Below are 14,907 nucleotides of genomic sequence, written 5' to 3'. Positions count from 1 at the left end.
TCCTGAGACATTGTTCTATTATTTCGTGACTTTGCGGTGGCGCATTCCTGAGGGTCTTTATGCTACACAATAGTGCGTCAGTATGGAGGAAACGCTGTGTGTGCTGTTATGACTATCCGGCTCCATCTATGTCATTTTGGTGGCTTAAAATCAGCCAAGATAAAACGAGAGCCATCATAGGAGTAAGCTTTTATGGACTGTAATTCAGCTTTAAAGTACCTACCAAGCATGTACAAGGCCTGAGTTCCACCCCCAGTAACACAAACGTGTGTGTGTGTGTGTGTGTGTGTGTGTGTGTGTGTGTGTGTGTGTGTACATGGAGGGGCGGATAGGTAAATTAACCCAGAGTTAGGTGCTAGGGCTATACCTCAATGGCAGAACACATTCCTAACATATACAAATGTTCTGGGCTCTGGGTGCCAAACCTGAACTATAAACACAAGAAAAAAAAGAGAGTGAATGAGCAAGAAAGTACAAGAAAGAAATTAGCAGATGACACAAATCAAGGCCTCTCATCTCTTTTCAGCAGAGGGATTCTGTTTTCCGGCTAAGTTCTGGTTCTAAGGCACCCTTACTGGGCGCAGATCTTCAGAAGCATCGGGCTCTGTTCCCCCAACATAGCTAAGAAAAGATTATATGGACCAGAGTCAAGAACAGCTCTTCCAAGATGGGAAAACATGCATGCTGGGGAGAATGGAACTCCCTCCCTTTGATATCTCAAGGTGGAAAGTGCAGCAGAGCCTGGACTTGCTAGGAATCTTCATGTGGGGGTAGCAGAGGTGGGGAGGGGTGGGAGGGAGGAGGGAAAGGGAGAGTGAGAGGAAGAGGGGGAAGAGGGAGAGAGGGAGAGAGAGAGATTACAATTGTAGCTAAATTGTGTACCTTCTTCAATTCACACCTGGAACTAGACCCGATCCTTGGAGCTTACACACACACACATACACACACACACACACACACACACACACACACACACACACACACACACACGGGAAAGTGTTCCCTGGGATTTGTGAAACTTGAATTCAGGTAGACAGCTCTGACCTACATGTAGATCCTTTGTGTTCTGGTTTTGTTCTTATGAAAAAGTAAAGATGCCTAACTGTTTTCAAAAGAAAACACAATAGATGGTGGCTATAGCCTCTTGCCAACAAGACATTCCAGCAGTTTATCTAGTAATGGCAAGGTTCCAAAGGCTCTTCATGGGGCCTCCACCATCAGTATCCAGGCACCAGAACATGGAAACTCCTACATACATGAAGCATCCAGATTCTGCCCTCAGAAGCTCAAAGCAAGTAGGTCTTGGATGGGGCAGAAAGGTGAATTTGTTTTCCCATTCGGCTCCCAGGGGATGCTAGTGTGATTCAGGGACCTCATTCTGAGAGGCATTATTTGCTGCACCTAGAGCTACAGGTGCGGCTCAGATGATAGAGTGTTTATGTACATATAGGCATGCACAAAGTCCTGGGTTCCCTCTCCAGCACCACAGAAGGCAGGCATGATGGTGCACACCTGTAGTCCCAGCAGTTAGGAGACAGAGAGAGGAAAAACTAAAGTTTAAGGTCATCTTCAGTTACATACAATTTCAGGGCCATCCTGGGCTAGAGACTCTGTTTAGAAAGAAAGAAAGAAAGAAAGAAAGAAAGAAAGAAAGAAAGAAAGAAAGAAAGAAAGAAAGAAAGAAAGAAAAGAGGAGGAGAGGAAAGTTTGGGGTAAAAGAATATTCTCTCACGATTCTATCCTAGGAGATATGTGAGAGTGCAGATGAGCTCCTGGGATTTAATGTATACCGCTGGACCAAGCTGATAAAAGTTGAGTGAATTTTATGGGTCTCCCCAAGAACTTGAAACTTACGAGAGAAAGAGACCAGATGCCATCATGCCTGGGCCACAAAGGTATCAACTAGGAAAGATAGTCCAGAATTCAGGCTTCTGCCTGGGAACCCAGCTCATTAGTACAGGACCAGCCTAGTGTGTGCAAAGCTCTGAGCACCATTGCCTACACCGAGAAAGACAACACAGAACAACAAGAAGTTCTCTGAAGCCAGCGTCCCCAGGAAATGCATGACCCAGGCGATGTAGGGATGGCATCACGATGCAACCTCATGGGGTTGCTGTGAAAATAAAATCAGATGGCATTTGAGGCTGAGGGCCTGGCACACAGCTAGTGCCCAGTAAATTCTAGCTGCTATCCATACTCCCTACTGCCTCATGCCACCCTGGCTAGCCCATCTCCTGCCCCTTCCTCAACATGGTGCACTTTCCTGTAGCCCTACGATGCAACAGCCGTCTCTTCAGTTGTGCGGAACAAAGGTCTGTGGTTGCAACCAAGGGAACTTGAGTAAAACGCACACATACAGAAAAGCTGCCCATACTACTGATATCATGGGCCATCCTGGAATCATTCCTCCCTTACAAAATTGCCTGCCCCTCATGTCATGGCACTTAGTAAGCAGATCATAGATGGCAGGTACCAGGGGCAACACAGTCCCAGCTTGGAACAGGTTTCCTATCTAGAAAAAACTCACTGTTGTCCCCCCCCCACCCCCATGAACTCTATGCAGGGTAGCAGGCAGGGCCAGGCAAGAGGATGGCAGCTAATAAAGGCACTGTATCATTGCTACCACTGTGACCAACTGGGCCTTAGCCCTGCAGGGAAACCTTGGGACCCAGGATGAAACACACACAGCAGACTCCTAGCCACCAGGAGACAGAGCTTGGGCCTCCTCCATACATCAGTGCCCATCTGCCATTACCCAAGGGCTGCTCCCGGGGCACGCCTTCCCACTACTTGCTTCCTTAAGTTGCGGGCTGAGGAGACAGGCTGTGGGACAGAAAAAAGCCTTTAGCCCTAGAATCCCAGATGTTGGCAGCAAGGTAGTCTTTTCATAAAAGTGAAAGGGCAGCTGGGCAGTGGTGACACACGCCTTTAATCCCAGCACTTCGGGAGGCAGAGGCAGGTGGATCGCTGTGAGTTCGAGGCTAGCCTGGTCTATAAAGCAAGTCCAGGGTAGTCAAGGCTACACAGAGAAATCTTATCTTGAAAAAAAAAGTGAAAGGGTTTCGGGATACAGGTTAGGCATGCTTGAAAGTTGCACTTTGACTACCACATGTGTACTGTGGCACATGTACATGCTCTTTAATTAAATAATGATAAAATTTTAAATAAATTAAAAGTTTGCTTGATAATGGAGATGTACCCCTCTCCTTCACAGGGCTCCCAGTGACTCCAAGGGACATGATATGGCAAGCAATAATTTTTAAAAGTTTTTCTGTGATAGTTTATAGGGTCTGTGTGGTCGGGAGGGTCTTTTTCTTTAGCTTGTTTGTTTGTTTGTTTGTTTTGAGTTTTTCTAAAGCAAAATCAAATGTCTCTATGCATTTCACCCTACACCCGTAGACAGATGACCCCAGATCAGCTCTCAGACACTAAAAGAGAGACACACAAAAACCCAAGACCAGAGAGATAGTAAAACCAAAATTAGATGTGTTTATAAGTAAAAATGAACATCTCTTTCTAAAGTATAATGGATAGCTTGGCCAGAGGCAAATCAGTATCCAAGAAGGCTGGCCAAGCTGTGCCATCCTATGCTGGCCTATGCTTGGCCTGCCAAGACAATCTAGCTGATAGAGATGAAATCTTTATCTTTGTAGGTTCTGCCAACAAGACGGGTAAAGCAAAGAGGACCCTGCCATGCTCCCACTCCACTCCACTGCCAGCACTGTTAAGGCTGCATGTAAAGAGTGGAAGGCATGCCAGGGAGCACTGACATAAAGCACTGATTGTAAGCCATAGGATTCTCTATCGAGCCCAGAGCCACTTAGAAGAACAGAGACATCACCAGCTGATTATGTAAATGGATTTCTTAGGATTGCCTTGAAAGTCATACTGTCTGTCCATATAGATTTAGTGGTTGTTCTTCAGAAAGGTGTTTTCCTCCAGGATGTTTGGATCTACTGTCTAAATCACTCTTAAAATGTGAAGTCAGTTTTTCGCTATATTGGCTGTAAACCACAGGAAGTTTGGGCCCAAAGCATGCCTGGCTTCTCACGCTGCGGTAGACTGGGGCTGCCCGACTCAGCCTCTGGGTCAGTGGATTCCGGCTGCTACTGGAACCAGCTGGGGACCGGGGACATGGAAGAGGGACAGAAGCAAATGGAGACAGGAGATGAGAAGTGGGCAATGCCACAGCAGTCACCCCAGTCCCCATTCACAGGGAGGGATGCACACCTTGGTGACCGAGCTGACATCCCTCCATTCCTGGGAGACGTGGTGGTCTGAAGACAGCATGGGGCCCCAGACCTTTGCCTCAAACTGGAACATGTCCTCGGATCCCCTGCTACCAGAAAGGTGCAATCATAAGACACATAACAGCTAGCTGAGATGCTGCTTGGAGCAGGCTGTCACTTCAGTGACGTGTTGCCTCAATAAAAGCCCCGGCCAGTTGTCCGCCTGTGCCGCGGCTGTTCCCTATTTCTGTAATTAATGCAACCCAGAGACAAGAAGCCATGAAAGGAGAGATTGGCAACGTTAGCTGTCTTATAGAAGTCTGGACTAAAAAAAAAAAAAAAAGGCATTGTGATTAAAGCTGGAATCCGAGTTGCAGCTGAAGATATTATCCACAGCTTACTGCACTGAGGACAGATCAACCTCTACCGTACATCACATAAATGATTCCCTGTTCTTGCAAATCGATAAGAAAAAGACAATACAAGGAATCTCCGGAAACTATATGAAATGATGCTTACCCCATGCTATCATGAGGTTTCTGCAAATGGCATGAAGGAGACGGGTGAGGGATAAGAGTCGGGGCTAGGCTGAGCCGCACAAATAAAAATGACAGAACGGGGAAGAGAGGGGCTCTCCCGAGGTGAGAACATCAAGAAACAATCCCAAGCTTGGAGCTGGTGAGAAGGCTTGGCCCCACCTCCCTCCAATATGGCGCTGTGTTAGGCAGGGTTCCTGTTGCTGTGATAAGGACTAGGTTCAAGGACAACCTGGGGAGGAAGGTTGCTTCATCTCATTTGTCATTTTGTGTCATTTTGTGTCATTTCATGGCTTTGTCTTATCTTACAGTGCATTGCTGAGGGAAGCGAGGGCAGAATTAAAGGCAGGAACCTGGAGGCAGGACCTGAAGAAGGCAGGGGGGAGTGCTGCTTACTGGCTTTCTCACCATGACTTGCTCAACTTGCATATATATATATATATATATATACCATCCAGGACCACTTCCTCAGGGGTGGCACTGCCCACCAGGGTCTGGGCCCTCCCACATCGGTCATTAGTCAATAACCTATCAAGAAAACATTGTTTTCTTCCCAGGAAATAAAAAGAAGAGGAGGAGGTCACAAAATGCTAGCAAAATGCTTGTCATAACCCAAGTGTGACCTCCAGTATGAAAGTGAGCATGGTGGCCCACACTTGCATCCCAGTACCAGGGAGGCAGAACAGGGAGAGTGCTGCCTCTCACAGGATGGCCACCTTAGCCTAATTGGCAAGCCCCCATTCCAGTGAGATATCCTGTCTTAAGGAAAAGGTGGGTGGGCCCTGAGGAAAAGCACCTAAGGCTAAGTTCTGGGCCCCCCTTCCAAACAAGTGCACTGCTCGAACCCGTGCACGCGCACACACACACAAACGCACACTACCACGACCATCACCTCCACCACTAGAAACCATGATACAATTATGATACAATATTACATCTGAGAGAATTATGTGATGGGCACATTAATGATATTTTATGAAATTTTCTGAATGCTTGAAATATTGGATGATTTTTAGAAATCTAGTGATTAAAATTGATGAAACAAGGTTAGAGTCCAAAAAGGACACCCCAAGATACATAAGCAGTTCTCTAGGTGTACAGTTGGGTGGGGACAGGGCAGGTTTCATCTTCTTTGATCATTACCATGTGCTGTGACCCCACCCCCGACCAAAAGGCATATGACCTTACAAAGAGGCCCTTCTCCTTGCCTGGCTGGGCCCAGTTCCTAGTCTGCAATCCAACCACCACACTGACTTTGACACCAGGCCATAAAAATGGAAGTTTGACGTTTATACTTGGATATTGAGGAAGTGTGTGGGAGGGAGCTAACGTGGCCCCGGAGTTAAGAGCTTTTAGTGCTTTACAGTGGTCCTGAGTTTGCTTCCTAACATCTTTGTCAGGAGGCTTAGATATACCTACATCTCCAGTTCTTGGAGATCCAGTGCCCTCTGGCCTCCTCAGGTACCTGCACACGCCACAGTGCAAATAAACTTAGAGAATTGTGCCACACCAACTCCAGTAGATTCTGTGTGACAAGTTCCACAGAGTGGAGCGTTAACTTCAAAGGAAAGAGGTCTCCTGGAATCAGTCGTGGAACTCTTGGCTGGAGAAAAAATATTGAGCCATAATTCTCATGGCAATTCATCTGTTCTATTCCTCTTCTTATCCACGAGACGTTCCTGATAGCCTAGGCTGAGATTCTTAGCGAGAAATTGGATGAGAGACCATCCCTTGAGATGGAGTCACTAGCCATGACCTTATCTCCAGGAGAACCAGCGCTTTCACTTTATAAATCATTTATAAAATTATAAAATAGTATTATGATTGATAAAAACTTTCCCAACAACAAAATATCATATGGTTATACGTGTGTTGTCGGAAGTGGGCTTTGGTCTATGGTTAAGAGAGGCTTAAATAAAAAATTTAAATAGTTTAAAATCACACCTTGAAGATTCACAAAAATATAGGTTAAGTACTACAGACCATAAGAATTTTTAACCTGCTCTTGGAATTATGCCATTCGCCTTGGATAATTTTGTACTTTCCTGTGCCGAATAACAATATTATCTGTCCTATCCGTGATTGCTTCAGTACACACGTGTTCTGTGTTCTACTCATGATTGCTTCACTGAACACATCTCCTAAGAGTTGTAATACTTGTTTCATTGTGTATAAAAATCCTTGCTTGAGAGATACAAAATACACTCAGATTCAAACTGCCTCTGTGTTTGTCTTTATTTGTTACTGCCGAGTCCTTGCCCACCTAGTCTTCAAGGGCCCTCATCCCAGGGACCGCCCCCACCCGGCTGGAGTGGTCCGTGGCAGAATTGTTTCCCCCACACCTGGCTGGGGTGGTCTGTGGCAGAATTGTTTCCCCCACACCCGGCTGGGGTGGTCCGTGGCAGAATTGTTTCCCCCACACCCGGCTGGGGTGGTCCATGGCAGAATTGTTTCCCCCATACCCGGCTGGGGTGGTCTGTGGCAAAATTGTTTATGTATTTTGGAGTCCTTTTTGGACGCTGACCTTGTTTCATCATTTTTAATCACTAGGTTTCTAAACACCATCCACTATTTCTAGCACATGCGCACATACACATACACATAAAGATAAATAAATCTAAGTTGTTTTTTTTTTTTTGGTTTGGATCGGTTTTTTTGTTTTGTTGTTTTGTTTTGTTTTAAGTGTGTAGACTTGGGAGGTTGCTCAGTCAGTAAAGTACTTTTTTTTTTTTTTTTTCAAGCACAAGGATCTCAGTTCAATTCTTAGTACCCGCATGGATAAAATAATAATAGTGTCATGTGTACTTGTAATCCTAACACTGGGAATGCAGAGACAGGCCAGTCCCTGGGGCTCAATGTCCTGCCAGACTAATCTATTTGGGGATAATTCCAGGCCAGTGAGAGTCTCTGTTTCAAAAATGTGGGGGTGAGGAGTTGCGGACAATAACTGATGAACGATGTTCAAGATTGTTCCTCTAGCCTACACACACACACACACACACACACACACACACACTCACACACACACACTCACACACACTCACACACACACACACTCACACACACATTCACACTCACACACACTCACACACACTGTCACACTCACACACACACACACTCAAACACACACTCACACACACACACACACTTTTCAAATGAACCAAGTACTGGTGTTAATAGCAACATACATAACAAACCTGATGGACCATGCCTATAAATCCAGCACTAAGAGGCAGAAATTGGATCAAGTTCAAGGCCAGCCTGGCCTGCAAGGCAAGATCCTGATGGACAAAAGGAAAATAAATAGAGATGTGGAAGAAATACTATTGTGAACATACTATACCAAAAATTAAGGAGGACCCACTTGTGTCTCTCCACAATGTCAGAATTCTGTATGTTGACTTTATCGGCTGAAATCTGTCAAGTATCATTGATTCACCTGATAGCTGGCTGTTGGCAAACATGGGCTCTTTCATTCCAATCTTAATTACTAATGTGAATTCTTAGGTCACACATCACACATCTCACATGATGTGCTGGCAAGCTTTATGTCAACTGGACACAAGCTATAGTTTTCTGAGAGGAGGAAGCCTCAATTGAGAAAATGCCTCCAGAAGATCTGGCTGAAGACAAGCCTGTAGGGCCTTTTCTTAATTAGTGACCATTGTGGTTGGTGCCATCCCTAGGCTGGTGGTCCTGAGCGCTATAAGAAAGCAGGCTGAGCACGTCACATGGAGAAACCCAGCCAGCAACACTCCTCCATGGCCTCTGCATCCGCTTCCGCCTCCAAGTTCCTGCCCAGTTTGAGTTCCTGCCTTGCCTACCCTCAATGGACTATGATTCAGGACAGGTAAACCAGATACATCCTTCCGTTCTCAAACTGCTTCTGATCATGATGTTTCATAACAGCAATATCAGCCCTACCTAGAGGCAGAAATGAGAGCAAGTACTGTAGCTGCAATAGTTAGATGAGACATTAGAAACCCAGTTGGGGAGCTGCTGGAGGCATTCAAAGCCACTGTGGTCACAGGACCAATCAAGCCCCAGGGTTGAGTTGAGTTGCAAAGAGCAGGACCCTGGAGAGTAAGTGCCAGAACCAGATTCTGATGGATAAAGAGATGAGTTCAAATGGATTACATCAAACAGGGGAGACCAAGATGAGCTGAACCCCAGGACAAGCTGGGGTTCTCTGCCTGTCCCCCTTGAGGCACACACTGGGAGGCTGCCTACGCTGTCCATCTGTGTGATGGTTCAAATGAGAACAGACCCTCCCCCCAGGATCTTATATCTGAATATTTGGTTGCCAGTTCATAAGACTGTTTAAGGAGGACTGGGGGGTGCGGCCTTGTTGGAGGAGGGGTAGACTTTGAGGTTTCAGAAGCTACATGGTGCCTCCTCTTTGTGGATGAGAATGTGAGCTGTCCGCAAATATGTCTGTCAGATATACTGGGCCAGAAGGCTGAAGAAGATGCTCCAACGTTATAGAGAGTTTTGGGTGTCTATTTAGGTAGAAAGCTGTCTCTGTCATCTTTTCATTTGGAAAGCTACTAACCTGCACTCCCAGCATACTCAGATAATCAAGTTTACTCCTTCTCGAGTCCCTGAGGGAGTTGAAGACCAGGTACCTTAGTTTTACAATGAAGCTTAATTGTTTAGGGGTTAAGATGTTTTTAGGTCTAGATAGTCATTCTAAGTTGATAATGACAATATGTGATGTAGACTGATTTACATTCAGAAATTTAGGTGCACCAAGAAAGGAAAGATGTCTTCTTCAAGGCTGTCAAATACAAACAGCCAAAACACTAAGAATGTAACATCTATGTAACTCCTGATCATGTCATGGTTCTTCTTGCCATAGGTAACCTAGTGTATATATGTATAATAATATAAATGTATATGTACAAAAATAAAATAATTTTTAAGATTAAAAAAAAAAGAATGTGAGCTGTCAGCCGCTGCTCCAGTGCTGTGCCTGCCTGCTGCCATGCTCCCTGCCATGATGGTCATGGACTCTAACCCTCCGCAACCGTGAGTTCCAAATTAAACGTTTCTTTTATAAGCTACTCTGGTCATGTGTTTTGTCACAGAAATAGATAAGATAGGCTGGCATGTTGGGTAATTCTCCAGCCTAGACCTTCTGGCATCACATTAACATGCCTATGTGCTCAGATGTCTCCAGTCCATCCTGATAAGTTTACAGGTGGTACCTTCCATTTGTAGAGTAAGTTATTTCTCAGTCTATGCCTTGTGGGTGGGGAGGGGCAGATGGTGGTGTCTACATGCAATACAGATTCATCTTGGACTCAAATTAGAGTCAAATGCTGTTTTGTTCAATCAAGCCACCCAGGACCAAAGCAGGGCTGAAAAGCCAGTGCTCGCGTAGAATAGAGTCACTTGGAGCTGGACACAGCCTGATCTCCACAGGATAAGAGGGATGGAGGGAGAAAGGGGAGGATGGGGAGAGGGGAGAATACTCACTTCGTTATCCATTACAAACAAAAGACGTTGAGAAGGGTCATGACCCCTGGTTCTTATCATCTGTTACAGACTGTCCTTTGGTAACAGAGTTTTCATTTAAATTCCACTAGGCTTGGCTTTTCTTCTGTTCTGGTGTGTATTTTGTGACTTCACTGTGAAGGAAGAGCAGTAGAGGTTGGGGTGGAGATAATTCTATCCCTTTCTAAAATGTCAAAGATTACACCACTTTGGTAGTCTGCTCTGAGGTATCTGACCACAGTGTCTGTGCTTCTTTCTGATAGCAATTAAGCTAAAGTTGCAGGAACCTATAATTTAAGCTCGCAGTTGACTCAAATGGATAATTTTTTTTTTAAGTTTGTTTTTCTTTTGCTTTTTCTGCGGGCACACATAATGAATTAAATGTAGGGCTCTCTTTCTTGATTACTGCTTTAGAAAGAAATTGTCATGCCTCATTACTCATCTTCAAAAAGAGATAATAGCGCACTTTATTATAGAATTTTTATGTATTGCTAATGGCTAGGAAGCTGAGCAGATTAATTCCCTCTGTAGAAGGTGAAATTCATTGAGTGAATTGGACACCAATACCAGCCCACCAATTGCAACCTGAAACCTTTATAGGAATGGTATACATAGCAACCCAATAAGAAAAGTATAAATCTGTTATCAGAGATTTCAAATAATGCCCAGAAGTTGCTGAAGACTGATCTAAGAACCATGCTAATCAGTACATAACTTTTAAAATATTAAGTCATATAAATTACCTTATAGGTAGAGGACATATAAAATTATGCCCTGACTTGTAAAGAATGTCCAAACTAAAGATAATTTATTTACAGGCATCTATAAGACAGACAAGTTGCGAGTGTATGTTTGAAAGGGTCTCTGAGAGGACGGGACCTCAGTGGTGCAGGTGTCCCTGCACCATTGAGCCTCTAGGACTGTGGAGTATAAAAGCACTGAGTGCTACAGCGGGGACCTTGGTCTCATTAGCACTCCACACAGGCATGGAGACACATGCAGTGGAAGTCCCTGCCTTGCTTTCTGAAAGGAAGATCCCCCCACAGAAAGTTCAATCAAAATGGCCCCAGTGGTGCTGAGCACTTATATTTGCCCCCAACCCCACCCGAAGCTTCCCCTGCCCACTCTGCCTGAACTCCCTTTGGGTGAGACACAAGTCATCGGTATTGACAGCTCCAGTCACTGTGGCTTCTGGCTGGGTGTGCCCTCATGACCTGTCCAGACACAAGAACCAAGGCCACAGGTCAGTGAGGTTGAGTGTCTGTTCCCAGCTCTCAGGCTGGGATGCCAAAGGCCACAGCCTCCACCAAGACATGCTCCTGAGGAGCTGGGTCTCAACGGTCAGGAGCAGTAGTGTAAAAGAAACATTTTTTCCTGCTTCATTTGTTGTCTGGGAGTTTTACTGCCTCCTTCTGCTAACCTAAGCCTGGTCCTGGAAGCTTCTAGCCTCTGTACCATCTAACCTAGCCCCAAAGTGTTTTCAGCCTCTGACACTTACTGCTTAATAAGCTCACCCTTACTTGTTCTTTCTGAGCTCTGGGCTGGCTGGTTCAACTCAGCTGCTCTGGCTCAAACTCTTCTCCCTGCTGACTTATTTAATATGGTTTCTCTCTCATCCTGGAATTGCTGTTTGGCCTCAAATTAACTCCAGCAATCTGCTCTAACTTTCAGGCTTCTCATTTTCTGGCCTGTTCCATCTTCACCTGAGTTCTCTCTCTTTTGGTAACCCATCTCTCTACTACTGTCCTGGTAAAACTGTTCTCTCTCTCTCTCTCTCTCTCTCTCTCTCTCTCTCTCTCTCTCTCTCTCTCTCTCTCTCTGAAAAACTGCCTCTTAAGTAGCATCCCTTTCCTCTCTCTTCTCGTGAGAGTTGGGTATATTCTATTTTGTCAAATCCGCGACTCAATTAGATAGCACTTTCAAACATGGGTGCTTCCTTCTGCAAGTTAACTTCACCTTCATTTGGGATTAAAGGCGTGTACCACCATGCCTGGATCTAAGCTTTCCTTTACCTGAAATTTGTTCTATACCAGGCTGACCTTGAACTTAGATCTGCTTGCCTCTGTATCCTGGATTACAGGTGTGTTTGTGGTTTAGCCAGATCACACAGACCTAGAAAGTCTTTGGATGTGACCTCTTGCCAGAGCAGCCATGTTCTGAATTAACATTCCTTTACACACCAGCTGCTCTTAGAGATAACCTGCGTTCAGGGTCTCAGCACCCACATGGTGGCTCACATCCATCTGTAACTCCAGTTCCAGGGGAATCTGGTGCCATCTTCTGGTCTCCTCAGGCACTGTACGCATGTAGTACACAGATATACATGCAGGCATACACATAACAAAAATCGTTTTTTTTAAAGAGGCACTCCTAGATCCAGCACCTGCCCTGTCTTTGGACGTCCTTAGACCTGATTTCTACTCTGGTTCTTGACATATATTCTACACTACTTCTCTAAACTATGGGGAAGGAACCACAAAAAAAAAAAAAAACTCATCAAGAGAAGATGATGTGAAAAGAGGGACAGGGACACACACACACACACATACTGCCACCATAACACTCATACCACAGAAAACATCAAAACCAACACTAGGCAAACTTGCTATATTAATGAAGATTCAGCCAATATGTTACTCGTGCCTCCCAGAGACACTGTGACACATGTCCCAGCAAAGGGTTCTCAGGTTAAAACTGTAGCCTTTCCTGATAGGAACTTCAACTTAATTTTTATTGTGTCTCTGATGTCCTGGTGACAGCTGGAGGCTCACAGCTCAGTCAGCTAGTACCTCTTTAGCATATAAAGTCCCTTTGCATTTGCCACCAGACCCCAGAGGTTAGACATCACAGCACACTCAGGTTTGGTAGGATGTGCACTTCGCATTGATGGGAGCATCCAGACCTGCGTCTGCTTCTCAACAGATGGGACAGGCACACACAGGCTGTTCTCCATGAACTGAGGGACAGCACTTGCTGCGTTAAAGCCACACTTAGCTTGGAGTGTGTCGTTTCAGTGGGTTCATAAGCCCCAGAAGTTAAAGGAAAATGTAGATCCAATTAAGCGAGGAAAAAGGATGTCTTGGATATTTGACCTGTAGAAAGGACTTTAAATAAGAGATGCTGCAACCTTACATGGCAGCTTGTCATATCTGAGAGACACAAGAGGAACCAGGAAATGTGGAAGATGTTTTGGGCTAAGCTGGTAAGACAGAAGCTAGACCGATGCTGAGTGGTCCTAGTAGACATGGGGGTAGCGGGGACACAACACATGTCATCAAAGTTCTAAAGGAGAGAGTCAGAATCCATGCGGAAGTCTGATACTGCTGCTGGAATTAAGTTCTGAGGCACAAAGAAAGACACCACCATTACAGCTGGGCACGGCACATTATCCTCTTGATCAGTAGGTTTCAACATTTCTATCACTGGGAGCCTTTAATACAGCCCCTCATGTCGTGATGACCCCAACTATAAAATTACTTTGTTGCTACTTCACAACTGTACTTGTCTGTTATAGATTGTAATGTAACTATCTGCTATGCAGGGTATATGATGTGTGACCCTGTGGGTCTCAAGCCACAGGTTGAGAACCACTGCTCTTGGTTAAGAGGGTACGCCCAGAAGAGCCATCACAGAGACAGGAAGGGCGCAGGAAGGTCTCTATCCTACGGTAGGTGGTGGCTTTGTCAATTGTGTCTTTTCCACATTGGCTGGGGTTTGACCTTACAGTCATACTCAATTGGCTTCTCTGAAAAGAATTGGTGCACCGGAAATGAAGGAGGGAAGAGAAAGGGGTCAGTGTTCTAAGGAGAAAGGGTCACTGTTCCAGGCCATCAAATTCCTGGAATACAGCAGTGGGCCTTTGGCCTTTGTGTGAAGAAAGGTTTTACTGAGTGGACTGATGAAAACATTTGCATAAAGGTCTTACAAGGTAGGAGAGATAAAAGATTTGCATTCCTTGTCCTAAACATGTTGCATAGTACTGTATGGAGAAGACTCGCATTCAGTATTTCTTACATTGCACAGGGCAGAGGCTCTGAAACAAGCAAAGCAAATGGAGAGTCTGGAAGGGTGGCATACACAGCTCATCTCAGGATTCAGGAGTCTTAAGGAGGTAGGAGGAGGTAAACATTAACACATGGCAAGGCTCTGTTGGGGCAGAAAACAAGGGGGGTGTGTTAGGATAAAGTGTCAAGGGGATGAGGGTATCTTTGTCGGTCCATACCAAGATGTGCCACTAAGAAATTATGGCACACAACAGATCAAATGTAAGACATTTATTGGGGGAGGGGCGACAGGGAGATAGAGATGGACAGTGAAGGCAAGGGAGGAAGGGAAGGAGAGGGGGAGGCAGAGGAGAGAGAGAGAGAGAGAGAGAGAGAGAGGGAGAGAGGTGGCTGGGGGCCCTTTTGTGGGCAGCACACACGCAGCACAGCTGGTAGTAGCACTTGGTGAGCCTGTTCTGCAAGCCCCTGAGGATTTCTGGAAATGCCCTACCCTGTGTTAAGGAGATCCTAGCCTTCAGCAAATGACCTTTAATTGCACCTAGAAGTTCCTCCCCCACCCGTAGGATAATTAAGTGCTGTGTTCTCCTTCTTGTGATGGGACCCCGTGCTACTGCGTGTAAATGAGGCACTGAACCGCTGCAT

This window comes from Acomys russatus, chromosome 5 (genome assembly GCF_903995435.1).
Source record: "Acomys russatus chromosome 5, mAcoRus1.1, whole genome shotgun sequence".
Classification (NCBI taxonomy): domain Eukaryota; kingdom Metazoa; phylum Chordata; class Mammalia; order Rodentia; family Muridae; genus Acomys; species Acomys russatus.
This window is presented reverse-complemented; position numbering follows the sequence as displayed.